The following is a 13010-nucleotide window of genomic DNA, read 5'->3' as shown; positions in this document are numbered from 1 at the left end:
GGTGTAGAATATTTCTACTGCTACTTCTATAGCATTTTTGTTCATTCCTGGATATATGGTTGTGATGGATGATAAGCCAAAACAAGTTAAAGATGTATATGCATGTCCAGGAAGTGATGTTAGCCAATTAGAAAGGTTCCTTAATTGTGCCCTTTTTAAATTGTATAGTGGAGGAGTAGCCTAATGGTTAGTGCAATAGCCTGAGAACCAGGCGAACTGGGTTTGAATCCACTGCAGCTCCTTGTGATTCTGGGCAAGTCACTTAACTCTCCATTGCCCCAGTACAAAATAAGTACCTGTATGTAATATGTAAACCGCTTTGATTGTAACCACAGAAAGGCAGTATATCAAATCCCATCCCCTTTCCCTTCCCTTTCCCATTTTCCTTTGCTGAGCATTTAAACTGATTGTCTTTTCAAGCTGGCTACGTGAAGTGTGTGTTTAAGGCAGTGCTGAAGGGGTATTCTGCAAGTGGCAAGGAGTCAAGTGACTGACAGGGCATTTTTGTAAACTAGGCGCTAACATTTACACAGACATTATCCATGTAGGAGTAGTCCAGTGGTTAGTTCAGTTACCTGAGAACCAGGGGAACCTGGTTCAATTCCTACTGGAGCTTCTCGTAACTCTGGGCAAGCCACTTAACCCTCCATTTCCTCAGGTACAAAACAAGTATCTATAATATATAAACCACTTTGATTGTAACCACAGAAAGGTGGTATATCAAATCTCAACCTTAATGTAGTTTCATTATTAAGCACATTATTTGGATGTCTTGAATAGTGGTATATGAAGTCTAATAAGCATAATGAGGTCAATATTCAAAGGGGCCCTTTTACTAAACGGCGGTAAGCCCACCGCGGGCTTATCATGCCCCAATCTGGAGCTACCGCTAGCCCAATGCAGGCGCCGGTGGTAGTTCCACCCCCAGCGCTAGCGGAAATATTTAAAATATATTTCCACAGAGGGTTATCTGGCGGTAATTGGCACTTATGCAGTTAAGTGGTGATATTCAGCACTTAGAGGTACTTTTACTAAGCTGCGGTAAAAAGTGGCCTGCAGTACTCAAGTACGTCTTTTGGGTGCATGCTGGGCCATTTTTTTTTACTGTGTCTAGGAAAAAGGATGTTTTATAAGGGGATGGAAAATGGACGTGCGCCAAAATTGAAACCAGTGTGTGTCCATTTTCGGCTTAAGACCTTACCGCCACCCATTGATCAAATGGTAAGAGCTCACGTGCTACATGTGTGGTGACCGCTCAGTGCGCCAACTGCCAATTAACGCCTGAAATGCTGTGCGTGGTATGAAATAAAAAATAAATTGTCATGGCATTATGGGTGTGCGCCAAATCCAAAATTACCACCAGGGGGTGCGCTAGCCTGGCAGTAGTTTCATTTTGGTGCGTTTAGAGCCTACCACGCATTTGTAAAAGGGTACCTTAACCACCTAAGTTTAGTGTTAAATCGGACTCATAAAAGTCATTCCTATCTTTATGGGATGTCACTTAAGTGGTCAAGTGCTGAATATTACACTTAACTGCATAAGAGAGGGCCGGCTGCATAAACGTGGATATTCAGCACCGGTGCCCAGGCATCAGGGAATAATGCCACCGGTTGAATATCTACCCCAATAAAGATAAACATGAAGTCTGAAAATCCACGTAAGTGTTATTCTGTAGATATGTGCATATCTTGTATAGCATGTAGTTTACAAGTTTCAAATTTATTAAAATGTTCTATCCCACCCATAGGAACCCCCATCTAGCAGTGTACAATCTAAAATGAAAAGGGGTAGACAATTTCCACACAAAAGCCTATTATACACATTAGGAAAGGAGGGAGAAAGCCATTTTATGATAGTAGAGTGGGGATAGGTAAAAACGAAAGATATACTGCAAGTTAGCGTACACATGGGTGGAGTCAGCGGAGAATGGGCTGGAATTGCACTTAGACAAGTCACTTACAAACCATGTAGGCGCCTACACGTGCCCAACGTGCATCAATTTGGAGTTACTGCCCGGCTACCGCATGACCCTTGCAGTAATTTCATTTTTGACGTGCATCCGCTATGCACGCCAGAAAGCAGTTTTTATTTTTTGGTGCATGGCAGAAACCAGGCAGTAATCGTCATTCTACGCATGTAGACAGTTACCGCACGGTTAACACGTGAGACCTTACAGTTAATGGCTGGCAATAAGGTCTCAGACCCAAAATGGATGCGCACCAATTTTTATTTTGCTGCACGCCCATTTTTGGCAAAATTTTAAAAAGGCCTTTTTTACAGGTGTGCTGAAAAATGGATCTGCGCGTACCCAAAATACACACCTACACTAGCGCAGCCCATTTTGTCTGCACACCTTAGTAAAAGGACCCCTTATAGAAAGAAGATAAGTTACACAAAATGGGTGGCTGTCAGTGCACACACACCACATTAGCACATGGCCATTAATAAAAAAAGAAAAGATATTTTTATGGCTGCAGTAAAAATGGCCATAGTGCCTGGAAAAACCTGCCCAAGGGGGCACAAAGGCCACCTTTTGCCGCAGCTCAGTAAAAAGACCCAATAGTGAGGTTTAGATTTAACAGGACTGGCTGCAATCAAGCATGGCTGTGTTCAATCAGCTGAATCTAATTACCAGTAGGCAGTTACTTTTTCACATGAGTGATATGGTTATTGGATAACTTTGGGGGCCCTCTTTTTGTGTTCAAATAATTTTTATTGACGAATTAGTCTTATAAACAGGAAATATAACAAACAGGCAACACTTTGCCTGATATAAAACATAACTAGAAAATAAAAGCACATATCATCATTTATAAAAATATCAGTGAGGATACATTGCTGCAAGATATAGAAGAAAAGAGAAAGCATTGTGAGGTACGTATTACATCTGTGAAACATAACTTTATACAACATATCCCATACTAACCTAAGGCAAATTAGAAATTAAAGAAAGAAAAATCTACCTGTTATCCACAAAAACTGGACAAAGCTCCAAATATGTTCATGTCTGAGATAAAGTTTAGTACGCTCAGCCAGAGCCAATTCATATTTATATATGGAACAAACCAAGGTCCATCAAAACAAAAAACTCACTTTCCAGGCTGAGGTAACAGTTTTCAAAGCAGTAGCTAAAACATGTCCAGTAATTTAGATTGTTCAGGAGATAAAGAATGTGAAAAGCTGATAGAGCGAAATATCACAACTTTGTAGGATATTGGTACATGTAGGGATAAAATATCTGATTTACGGGACCAGACTTCCTTCCAAAATAATTGAAGTCTACTACAAGAAAAAAGTAAGGGCCCTGTTTACTAAGGCACGTTAGCGTTTTTAACGTGCCTACAATTAGCACACGCACTAACAGTGTAGGCGTTTATAGGGATATTGTAGATGCGTACGCAGTTAACGTGTGTACATGGTTAAGTCACATTAAAAACATTACTGCACCTATAACGCGACTTAGTAAACACGGCTCTAAATGTTCAAGCATGCTAAAATCTGCTTGACATGATCAGCATCTTTTCAAAGAGGAAGCATTTACCCTGTTTTGGTGGACAGGGATCCATAGGGCCTTATGTGAAATGAAATATAATGTCTCTAAAATAGCAGCAGAGGATAAAGGTTTATTAATTTTCTGCCAAAAGTATACCCATTGTTGTTCAGAGTTGTAACTCAGGGCTAGATGTGTCAGGTTCTCACGGATAAGTCTGGAGTCGGGCTGCTGACGAGGAGCGGCAGCAGCAGGCAAAAACCCACCAACTAGGACTGAACAGGATACAGGATTCTCAAGCAGGATGCAGGAACTAGCTTGACTGGACAATACTTCACCTGCACTTGACCGCCGTTCCCTAGGGGTTGAGCCCCCTAGGTGCAGGCAGCCGGCAGGACTTACTGGACGGAGTGGATCAAGACAAACTTGACAGGGTGCAGGATACAGGGTATCAAACAGGCAGGGAACAAACACAAGCAGGGCTAGAACAGGGTTCAAGGTACAGGGTCTCAAACAGGCAGGAAACAAACACAAGCTGGGCTAGAACAGGGTTCAAGGTACAGGGTCTCAAGCAGGCAGGAAACAAACAAACACAAGGTTCACAACCAGAAGGGAAAGGAAGCCAAAAGCAGACAGGGAAGGAGCAATCAGGACTGGATTCAAGACAGGATTCAGGAGACTCAAACAGGCAAGGAATACAGACTAGGGACACTAACTACGAAACAAGGCTAAGCAAGACAAGGCAGAAGTGCACTAAGCACAAACACCAACCTGGACCTTTGGCGTTGCAAAGGCAAAGCAGAAAGTTTCCAGGTGGCTAATAAGCCCATCAGCAGCTGAGGCTCAGCTGCAGCAATCCCAAGGCAGCTAAGGGTGAGGCTAGCTGGTAAACTTCCAAGCAAGACTGGAGGGCTACAATATCTGAAAAGAGAGTCTGGAAAGTCTATGGCAGCCACCGGTTCTGGCCACCAGAGGGCGAGAGGAGCACAAACCAAGAAAAAGTCACAAACATGACAAGATGCACTAAACTTAACGAGCCAGCAGCGTGGCTTTTTAAACGCTTTTTAAACGCGCAAGTAGTAAACCGGGACATGCATAAAAGGGCATTGTCCTGTCACGGTAGCAGCTAACGAAAACGGAATGCAGATGAGCAAATTAGTATTATAATGTGTATGCAATGCACTATCGTTTTCCGATCCCCTTACTGTGGAAAACCTAACAGGAGGTCTGCACCTCTCATTGGGGCTGCTGTAAGGGAATTGGAAGGGAAAAAAAAACGTATAAACCTTACAGCTGTCTTTTTTTTCCCGTTATTTTCCTGCTCAAACCTCCCCAGAAAATTCTTGCAGAGCTGAACAACACCTAAACGTCTGAGAAGGATGACAATCTGGAAAAAAAAATGTCCAAGTGCTCGTCAGGGATGTCCTTCTAAAGTGCCTAACATGGACATCCCTGACGAGCACTTGGACATTTGCAGCTTTCTCCAAGTGAAGGGCTACTACTTATTTTAATAATTCCTTTAAAAGTTGAACGAAGGAGCTTAGATTTGTCCCCCTTTCTCATCGCCAGCTGAAGCTCCTTGAGCGGGCTAATGGACGATTGTGAGCCTCCCCCCCCCCCCCCCAACACGGCCTCTCAGCCTATCACAGCGCGTTTAGCTGACACCAGTGACAGTTAAACGCGCTGTGATTGTGAGAGAGACCTAGGGGCGAGCATAATCGAAAGGGACGTCCATACAGTCCTCGCACATCCCGACGGTGGTTGTAAGAAAAACGCGTCCAAGAAGGACGACTATCAAAAAATCAACAGGAAAAAAAAAAGGCCTTTTTTTTTTAACGTAAAGCCATCTTTGGCATGCGCAGAGCAGCCAGTATAATGATTGGCTGCTCTGCGCATGTCCAGCTGGCCAACTGGCTTCCAAGGAAATTGCATGCAAATGAGCTAACAGCGAGTAGCTCATTTGCATGCAATTTCCTTCATGCATGCCCTTTCCTTACCGATTCACTAAGGGATCGGTAAGGAAAGGGCTCTTTTCGTGGGGTTAGTGCATCTAGCCCTCAGTGTCTTCTTACTTGGATTTTTGAAGAGATACTATTTGAGAGGGACAGAGACAGAGAAATTCTTTATATGTTCTGGAAGCAGTTTTACCCATTACCCAAAACTAAAGCATCTGACAATGACTTAAAGATATCAGGTTTTATGCTTAAGGAGTTTAAATTTGGTATGGTGGACTTTGGGCCCTTTTATTAAACTATGAGCACTAATGTGTGCTTAACGCGGGGTGGGGGGGGGGGGGGGAAGGCTTACTGCAAAACAGATTAAAGTGTTTTGTGCTAGTTTCACTGTCAGCGCGTGCAAACTCGCATGTTAGCTTTTTTTAAATATTTTTTGCTGAGGGTGTATCATGGGCAGATAATGGGCATGGAAGCATTAACCAACTAGCACGTTTGCATTAGCGCATGCTAACTGGTTAACATAGAGTTTACTAAGGTGCACTAGCAGATTTAGTGCACGCTAAATGTTAAGATGCTCATTATATTCCTATGGGCATCTTAGCATTTAGTATAAGCTAATTTTTAGTGCACACGAAATCCGCTAGCATGCCTTAGTAAAAGGGGCCCTTAATGCGATAGAAGTGAGCACTTCCTAAATAGGAGATGATAAGTACTCCCACATTAACGTTTTTTAGGTAACACATTCCAATGTAAACATTAGCATACAACCTGAAAAAAATTAATTGAAAAATAACTGCAATACTTCCATATTATAAATGGGCTTAGCGTGCAGGTATGTTCTGTGTTAAATGCGCTAAGCCCATATTCTAACTCGGCTTAGTAAAAGGTCTACTACTACAACTTATCATTTCTATAGCACTACTAGACGTACGCAGCGCTGTACACTTGAACATGAAGAGACAGTCCCAACTCGACAGAGCTTACAGTCTAATTAGGACAGACAAACAGGACAAATAAGAGATAAGGGAATTACTAAGGTGAGAATGATAAAATATGGGTACTGAGCAAGTGAGTAAGGGTTAGGAGTTAAAAACAGCATCAAAAAGGTGGGCTTTTAGCCCATTCTCTGTGCCTTACATGCCTTATCCCAAGGAATAAAATAAATAAATGCTGCATGTTTAGCACGTACAATTGGCAAGACTAACATGGAATGCTTTGGCATATCCTTGTTAGGCCATTTTTCCTGTGTTAAACACATGTTAACTCTTAACACAACTCAGTAAAAGGACCCCATAGATATGATAAGTATTTTTTTCTCATTTCCAAATTATGCTATCGCGTGTTTTTAATTGTCGAATAAAATTGAAGTTATTTTTCAGAAAGATCATTTTTGACCAAAATACTTCTGACGTCATTCAGTATTTGAGGAAGAAATATTCCAGACTGTCCAATCACTACCACTTAAAAATCCAAAAGCTAAGCTGCTGTGTTTGCTTTGCTTCTGTCTTCGTTTACTTCTGAGCTAGTATTTCAGAGCCCTGGTGAGGTTCCTGTGCAAAATTATACCCACATGGAAGTTAAGTTTTAAGCAAAAACAGACTGAAAAGAAATGCAAAAAGACCATAGGTCAACTTTTATTTTTTTCAATTTTTCAAGAATGCATCTTTTGCTTAAGCCATTAATTTTCTGAAGCTTGTTAAAGGGAAACACACATTGAAAAGCTTATGTATGCAAAAAGTTGGATTCACTTTCATTGAGACCCTTTTATTAAGCTTAAGTGGGCTTAGTGCGTCCTAATGTAGGACTTTCCTGTGTGCTAAGCCCATTTCTAGCATGGCTGTAGCAGAGGCGTAGCTACGTGGGGCCACGGGGGCATGGACCCCTGTAGATTTGGCCCTGGCCCCCCCACCGCCAACCCCTTCGACCCTCCCTCCCGCCGCCAGCCCTCCCCCGACTGCGGCAGGGGGATGGGGGGGTCGAAAGGTTGGCGCCGGGGGGGTCAAAGGTGGTGGCGGCGGGGGGGGGGGGGGTCAAAAATTGCAGGGGGGTCGGCGGGCAAGGGGGCAAAATGTGCCCCCTCACCTCGGGCTCTGGACCCCCTCCCACCGAAGTCTGGCTATGCCCCTGGGCTGTAGTTTCCGCTTTTTTTTTTTTCAATTATTCTATAACAATGCGCATAACTTAATTGGTTAACTAGCTAATCAGCGCCATTAATTGGATATTAACAAGCAATTATCAGCACTAATGGGCATTAATTGAGATTAACGTGCACAACTCAGTAAGTGCATTCTATAACATGGTACACCTAAATTCTAAGTTGAAAAGGGGATGTGGCCATAGGCAGGGCATATGTGTTTCTAAAATCTATGTACATTATTATAGAATACACCCGACCTGCGGCTAATTTCGTTTTTAGGATTTACATCAAGTGAAACGTGGCCTAAATGGACGTGACCAAATTTAGTCGCTTGGTGAGCCACTCGGTGTGTTCTATATACCGCATGGAAATTTAAGTCTATTCTTTAAAATTTAGGTGTACTTTTGAGAATATGCCTAGGAATAATTTTTTCTGCACAGAGTTTTCAAACACCATATATAAAATCAAGGCCTACGGCACATATGTGCTCCCTTCTAGAATAGTGGTTAGTGCACTTGCACATATACGTGCATTAATGCACCACTTCTGGGTGTAAGACACATGTAACTGCAGGCTCCCAGTTATAGAATTCTCCTGTATATGTATACACATGCCTGAGCAAGGAATGTGGGTGGAACAGAGGTGGTATTGTGATAGTTCTAGGTCAGTTCCCACCCACCAATTCCTATCTGGACAATTCCCACTGAACCAATTTCTACCACACCAGGGAGGACAATTCTCACCCATAACCCAAAAAATACAAAACACACTAGGACAAGTAATCTCCCTTCCTTTCCTCTTCCAGATTGTTTGAGGGGGCCAGTGCCCCTCACACCCCTCCCCCACAACATTATCTTTTACACATCTCTTTCTCCTTCCAGACATGCAGTTTGTGAGTGTGTTTGGGGGGGGGGGGGGGCAATTATACCCCACACCCTCCCAAACTAGGTTTCTACCTAATTCATGTTTAATCTGGGATCTAAATGTCATAAATAAATAAATAGATAAATACAAACTGCAGTTCATGGGGGAGGGGTCAGTCCCCCCCCCCCCCCCCCACACACACACCCCAAACTAGATTTCAACCTAATTCAGCCTCTCAAAATGACACACTGATTATGGGACCCAATACGAGAAAGAAGCTAAGATCGATTAAAAAAAAAAAAAGCACCGTCAGGATTTATGGGACCCAATACAAGAAAGAAGCTATGGTCAGTAAAAAAAAAAAAAAAAAAGGATAGGGAGGGTGGGAAATGACCAGGGCGGAAAAGTCCTTGGTGAGAATTGTCCCCATTAAGTGGAAATTGTCCAAGGTGAGAATTGTCTCAGGGGGAATTGGTGGGTGGGAACTGTCCAGTGGGAATTGTCTGGGTGACAACTGGCCTGATATGTATGCATACTTTATAAAATAACACCGCGCCTAGGTGTACTCAGATTCCTCCTCTAGGTACACCTACTCTACCATTGGCTGGTTCGCACTACTTGTACTTTTAGATGTGTTTTGATTTTATAAGAGGCCTTCTGTGCATGAAGAAAGATTTATAGAATGACCTCTGTAGAGCACACACACAAATTTACACCTTTTTCACAGCAGGTGTAAATTTGTGCATCAGCATTTGTGCACAGTTAAGGCTGGATCTGGGAGCCCATTTTATAAAGGCTTATAGGCTCCTGTGTTGCCTTTATGTGATTTGATTTTAATTAATGTAACCCTGTGGGTTAAATGTTAAAAGATTACCTGGCTCATTCTGGATCTGGTGTGGAGACAATGAGTAGTGCAGTGAAACTGAGTAGTCTGTGTGCATGCGCTGAGTGTTCCGCATGCTGATGGAACTCTCAGGAGAGTGACAAACAGCTCAGGCTGGCAGTTGGGAGAGAGCTCTATTGGTGAGAACATGTTACTAGGAAAAGTCTGGAAGAAAGTTGATGCTGGAGATCATCACCTGAAAGAAAAGGCACCCACCGTTCCAGAGAGCCAGAGAGAGAAAACAAAGAGAGCAGCTAAGTGACTGAAACTATTTTAAAAAGTGCACATAAGAGAAAATAGTAAAGGAAACCTGAACAATAAGTGAGAGATAACTAAAAGAAGAAAAAAAGAGTAGAGGAAAAAACTTACATGTTGGGGTCTCCAGGGGTCTGAGGGACAGAAGAGGGGAGACTTTGAAGAGTCTGGTGTTTTGTGGAATTGAATGTGCTTAAATGATTTATGTAACTAATATTTATACTTATCTGAGGATGCTCTCAATATTTCTAGAGACTAAACTGATTTGTGTTGCTAACCTGTAATTGGAATACATATGTTAAATTTGCAAGTTGATAAGATTTCATTAGCATTTAAATATAATTCAAATAAAAAAATATTTTCTTTTTATTGTTAAACTCCCTGGTTGGTGTTGAGTCATTTTGGGGAAACACTGTGACATATTTGGTACTATTATTGTAATACCTTGCTCTGCTACCAGGGGGTTTACAATTGGCATCACGGACAGGATAAATCACCCCACTTAACACCCTGGGGGTGGCCTTGCCTGTAAATATAAAGTGTATTGTGGAATGTGTATCAGTGGGTTCTTTCTGGCTAATTTTTAGGTCCCCCGAGGGTCTGAGTTCACTCCCAGCCACAGAATGGAGAAACAGAGAAGATTTTGGGATCGAGGAGCAGATTATAATAGAGAAGATTTCTGGGAAGAAGAAGAAGAATACTGTAGAAAAAATGCAGGTTGGCATCATGGACAGTGGTGTGAGAATGCTGGGAGGTTCTCATTTCAAGAGGAGTGGAGGCCTCTCATATGTCACAAGTATGGTCAAGCAGGTCATGTCTGGTGACACTGCCGAGCTGAGTGGGCAGTGGAAGACCTCCATCATGAGAGGATGCCGAGGTCCATGGCAACCAGAAGCAGGGACCGGAGGCCTCTCATATGTCACAAGTGTGGTCAAGCAGGTCATGTCTGGCGACCCTGCCGAGCTGAGTGGGCAGTGGAAGACCTCCATCATGATAGGATGCAGAGGTCCATGGCAACCAGAAGCAGCAACCTTGGCCTGTGGGAATATGAGTCAAGCCCTGAAGTTGAAAAGGTCTGGCAACCCAGGTCTAGTCCAACACAGTGGTACCAGGTCTATCAGACCACTGAGGTCCTGACCCTCTCGTCTGAGGAGTTGCTTCAAAGACAGAAGAAAGCTCAGCTACTAGCACTAATGGAAGAGAAATTAGATAAGATTGAGAGGGCATTTGAAAAGTTGGTTGAGGAAGAAAGAAGGAAAAAGGAGGAAGTTGTGGAAAATTCGGATGTTCAGCAGGACATGGAGTCACAGGTTCTGGTGTTTGAAGAAGAGCGGCCAGTAGCAGAGGGGAATGGAAATGAAGAAGCCTCAGTTCCCGAGTTGGTGGAATCACTCCCTAGATCAATTTGTTCTCTCACTCTGAAGAAGTCAAGCTGCCAGAAGGAGAAGTGGTAAAGGAGGATCCTCCGGTGATACAACCACACAGGGAACCTGTGCAAGAGGAAGAGCTCCAGGTGGGGAATTCTCTGGAGGAGGAGATGTTGGAGCGGCAGGAAATTTTGGAACCCCTTGTGGAAAACAGAAATCTCCAGGCAGATGTTGATGATGTAAAGAAAACAAATCCTGAGAGAAATGGTCCTGAAAATTTAGTATGGTCGGAAATAAATGAATCAGCAAATTCAGAAGAGATTGAATGGACAGTCAGTTCAGTAAGAAAAGAAATGGTACTGAAGAAAAAGTTACCAGAATCTGGAAATAAATACAAGAATAAATTGAGGAAAATTGTGATCAAGAATGACACTAAAGAAATAAAGCAAAGAGAAGAAAGGGGCCAGAATAAATGGACAGAGATGCAGCTAGAGTCTGTTGCAGGGCAAGAACTGCAACTGTTTTCCTGGCCTGCGAGACGAAAAGGTACAGATGGAGAATTGGACTTCAGTCAGAGAGTGTAAGGCGGAGAAGCATGTAAGAAGACGCAAGGAAAGAAAGACCTATGATTTCAAGAAGAGGAAAAAGAAGAGACATTTTGTGACTGAGAGGTGACTCTGACCTGAGAAAGGACTGGGGGTTACCCAGAAACAACCTTGTTGGTTTATGCTAGAGGCTGTGCAAACATGAGATAACATGTAATTAATTATTGTGCTTGTAGTAAAAGAAAAGTATATTGAAACATATTCACCACATAAAAAAATTGTGAAAAAAAACCTGAAGTTAAAAAGGGTGGCATGTAAAAATTAAATGTATATGTGGGTAAAGTGCATGGAAATTGTAATGTTGGGGCTAATTGAAGATGTATTCATTAGACAAATGTAGATGGAATGGTATGTTTGGATATATGGATTGTCTAAGGGGATGTTGGTTTTGGGGTGGTGTTTGGAAAAAAAAGTTTTATTATATACATTTTTTTAAAATTTTGCGAGCCCGAATGTAATCCTATGGGTTAAATGTTAAAAGATTACCTGGCTCATTCTGGATCTGGTGTGGAGACAGTGAGTAGTGCAGTGAAACTGAGTGGTCTGTGTGCATGCACTGAGTGTTCCGCATGCTGATGGAACTCTCAGGAGAGTGACAAACAGCTCAGGCTGGCAGTTGGGAGGGAGCTGTATTGGTGAGAACATGTTACTAGGAAAAGACTGGAAGAAAGTTGATGCTGGAGATCATCACCTGAAAGAAAAGGCACCCACCGTTCCAGAGAGCCAGAGAGAGAAAACAAAGAGAGCAGCTAAGTGACTGAAACTATTTTAAAAAGTGCACATAAGAGAAAATAGTAAAGGAAACCTGAACAATAAGTGAGAGATAACTAAAAGAAGAAAAAAAGAGTAGAGGAAAACTTACATGTTGGGATCCTTGGGGGTCTCTGGGGGTCTGAGGGACAGGAGAGGGGAGACTTTGAAGAGTCTGGTGTTTTGTGGAATTGAATGTGCTTAAATGATTTATGTAACTAATATTTATACTTATCTGAGGATGCTCTCAATGTTTCTAGAGACTAAACTGATTTGTGTTGCTAACCTGTAATTGGAATACATATGTTAAATTTGCAAGTTGATAAAATTTCATTAGCATTTAAATATAATTCAAATAATTAAAAAAATATTTTCTTTTTATTGTTAAACTCCCTGGTTGGTGTTGAGTCATTTTGGGGAAACACTGTGACATATTTGGTACCATCATAGTAATACCTTGCTCTGCCACCAGGGGGTTTACATTAAATTACTTCGCATACTGCTTAGCATTAAAGTGACCTTTTACAAAGCTGTGGTAAGCGCTAACACGTATTTACCACAGCAAGAAATGGCTTACTGCAGGTCTGCTGAGGTATCTCACAATTAATTTTGGGATGTGGGCGCGCTGCTCCCATGCTAAAATATAAAACGTATTTTTTTAGCACTGGGGGTGAGACGGGGGGCAGAGAGTGGGTGTGTTCTGA

At 42.3% G+C, this 13010-nt stretch overlaps 1 protein-coding gene across 2 annotated transcripts in view; it reads left to right on the top strand.

Annotated features, from left to right (window-relative positions):
* TNS3 (tensin 3) overlaps positions 1-13010 on the top strand; it is a 1051445-nt gene that overhangs the window by 209107 nt on the left and 829328 nt on the right. The window lies entirely within an intron of this gene.

Source organism: Microcaecilia unicolor, chromosome 1 (assembly GCF_901765095.1).
Source record: "Microcaecilia unicolor chromosome 1, aMicUni1.1, whole genome shotgun sequence".
NCBI lineage: Eukaryota > Metazoa > Chordata > Amphibia > Gymnophiona > Siphonopidae > Microcaecilia > Microcaecilia unicolor.
The sequence above is the reverse complement of the archived record's forward strand: the minus strand, read 5'-3'. Positions and strand labels throughout refer to the sequence as shown.